Source organism: Lycium ferocissimum, chromosome 9 (genome assembly GCF_029784015.1).
Source record: "Lycium ferocissimum isolate CSIRO_LF1 chromosome 9, AGI_CSIRO_Lferr_CH_V1, whole genome shotgun sequence".
Classification (NCBI taxonomy): Eukaryota; Viridiplantae; Streptophyta; class Magnoliopsida; order Solanales; family Solanaceae; genus Lycium; species Lycium ferocissimum.
In genome coordinates this window covers 48691069-48694331 of record NC_081350.1, presented here as the reverse complement: position 1 = coordinate 48694331, position 3263 = coordinate 48691069, and positions in this window count along the sequence as shown.

The following is a 3263-nucleotide window of genomic DNA, read 5'->3' as shown; positions in this document are numbered from 1 at the left end:
TATAAAAACTAACTGTCGTTTTGGAAAAATTTTTACAACCATACTTAAAAAAAAAGATATGTTATTATTTTTAATTTAATTATTATTTTCATTAAAAATAATAACTAAAATTACCAATTAACTAATTTTGTCCTAAAACTAACACATGGCATTCTCTTGTGCTGCCACTTGTCACAATTCTATTGCAAACTTTCCTCTTTTTAATAATACAAGCATACGTACCCGCGCGATGCGCTGATTGTTTCGAAGCAAAAAGAGCGGATAGAGATAATAGAAACATATGTATATGAAACATCTGTGAGATAGTAGCTATGTATATGAAACGTATGTATATCACTGAAAAAATTGATTATTACATTTGTGCTTTCCCTTATGTAACTTCAGTAGTGATTTTCTGTCACATACAAAATATCTAGAATTAATTTATATCTTGTGGGAGTGTTTTTTTGAAGTTGAATAAAAGAAAAACAGCCCTTCAAAATCAGAGAAGATTTTTTAACTGATAGTCTTGATAGATCGACATTGTCTGAAAATAAACACCAATTCGGGGCAAATATAAATATAAGTCGAGTTGTAATAGTAAATTGATGTTGTTCATGTTAAATTCTGCATACTCTACTGATTGATGATCTTGCCTGAATGACATGGTTGCAAACATCGGTCTTTTCTATTTTCTTTCTGGTTCTCTATGCAATGTAGAGAATGCTAATGAGATAAGCATTCCAACTACCTAATAAACCGTAAGATTTGAATGAAATGCGACGGTAGCATTCGAGTTGAGAAAATGGTATGGCATGTTGTTAATAGCACTTGAGCTACCTGGAATTATAGAAAAAATTAAATAAAATTCAGTAAATGTTAAAGAAAGAAAGAAATTACATTAAACCTGATTAGAAGCAAAGCTAAACAAAGCATCAAAAGCAGAGCCACCATGCTAGAATAAATTAGATATTTTCGATTTGATGTCATTATTAGGCTTTCCTTCAGTTTCCATCTCAACATAATTTCCTACTATTCTTGTTTTCGAGCCCTTTGTACGAAGCATTCCTTCTTCTTCTTCTTCTTCTAGTTTCCTCTCCTGTTTGAATAGGCTCTAAAATATTTAGTAATGGCTTGTTCTATGGGGTTTTTGGGGGGGGGGGGGGGGGGTTGGGGGCTCGCCCGAAATGGACTTACAAACACGAGTGGGGATTTGTCACTCCGTAGCAAGCATACCCCTCTATGCCATATTTATATTGAGAGAAATGGATGTTAAAAATTGTTTGTATGATCGCGAAAGAAGCAAACTTACGATCTCATTCTTGCCAAGAGCTTCGCTCAACCTTACTATGGCATCGAGTTTGCACCAATTATTGTTTCCCCGTTTTTATTTGGTGGCACCTCATATCTTGAAGAAGATAACATGAAGCAAATATCGTTGAAAGATGTAACAACATTTTCACAATCAAGAACGGTTTGTACTGAAATGTTGCTAGAAATTTATACAATCCCCATAGTGTGCCTGTTGATATAGTCACCTGTTTAATTTTGCCATAACTTTCTTGTAACATTGAGGTTGCAGATTCTGATATTCGTGGATGGCAATTGGTCTTACAGAGTTACAGTAGTGTATGTATATGCAACACGAACTCATTTGCTTGAACATCTAGACCTTAAAAATTACAAAAATAGTGAAAATGCTAGCTTTAAGCCATATTAAGAACCAACCTTTTCAGCCAATGATCACGACCAAGTACCAGACGATCATTGTCACATACTCGTCTTTGAGTGAGAAACTCAAACCTTGGCATGGGCTACCAGATAGGAAATATTAAAGCTAAAATTTTCATGAATTGAAGAAGCATAAGACAACAAAATTTCACCATAACCTAATTACAAAAACATACGTAGTGTACCCGAAAGTTGATCTACCGGCTTTAGGACCTTAACGATCTTATTCTGCATTCCCCCGAAACTTGACGGGGAAAGTGTCAACAAATTACAAAAATCTAAATGCTTTTGCAGCAAGACTTACTAACAGAATCATTTAAAAGGGAGAGAAACATACTTCCTAGAAGGTTGTCTATGATCGCATTCTTGTACAATCATGAAAGTTGATATCTTAGTAATAACAGGAACACACTACTAAGCTCCCTAAAAGGCAGCTCAGAGAGTTTGATTGAGTTGTTAATTATCAATTTCAGATATCAACTTCAAATATAATTTGTTTAAGACATATGAAAGGGAAAAAAAGCCGAGATGTCTATATGACGTCAAGGTCTGTGTGAACAGCCATGCCTTACAAAACACAACCAATTACAAAGCCTTCCAGTCATTTTCAGCAAGCAAAAAATAAGATGGCTAACTACATAAGCACATGCAACTCCCTCGGTGAGAAGGCTGCTTTGGCTATTTCTTTCAAAAATTCGTTGGATAACCCACCATAGTCCAGGCCACCCTCTGGAAGACCAGACTCATTCGCGAAATAGACGGTGGATGCTAGACTTCTAACCTTGATCCTAGGTTATTTAGTGGCTGAAATCCATCTTCAACAATATGACCACGATGATTACTATCTCGATGAAACTTTCACCAGCCACTTTTCTTGATACCTTATCCATGTTGATGAATTCTCTGAACATCTCAACTCTTCCGAGGACAGAAATGATTTAGATCACTGCTAGAGCAGAAAAGCAACTGGCACCCTTTGATTCTAAAAGCAAGAAATAGGTGCATGTGTAATTCCAAAATGATATCTCTGATGGAAGAACTACTCATTTGAATTCATGCAAGTCGACATAGCAACATCTTTTCATCTAGAAATCAAAAGAAAATTACTATTTTCATGGTAATCACTGACATTGAAATTGGTAACTGCATCCACTCTACTAAATTTAATCGCAACACGATCATATTCCCTGAAATGAATAGGAAAATTTAACACCATAACAGTTTAAATTCTCCATTTAAATATTGTCATTATATATTTACTAATAAAACTCATTCTAACCACCATGTGACCTAGCAGCAACCACTGAAAAGTGAAATGATGTTTACTAATCCATCTTCCCGCAACTGCAATTTAAATGAAGTGATTGACTGCAAATATAGACAGATAATTTAGCAAAAAAAAGTATTATCCTGACACTGGAAAATCATTTAAGCTGCAACATGATATATCAAAGTCGATTAAATGTGGAAGAATGTTTACCTCAATCAACTTTATGCTTGTCTTTAGGATGCGCAACAATATTCTACATATGTACATTGAACTTGTTGTTGCT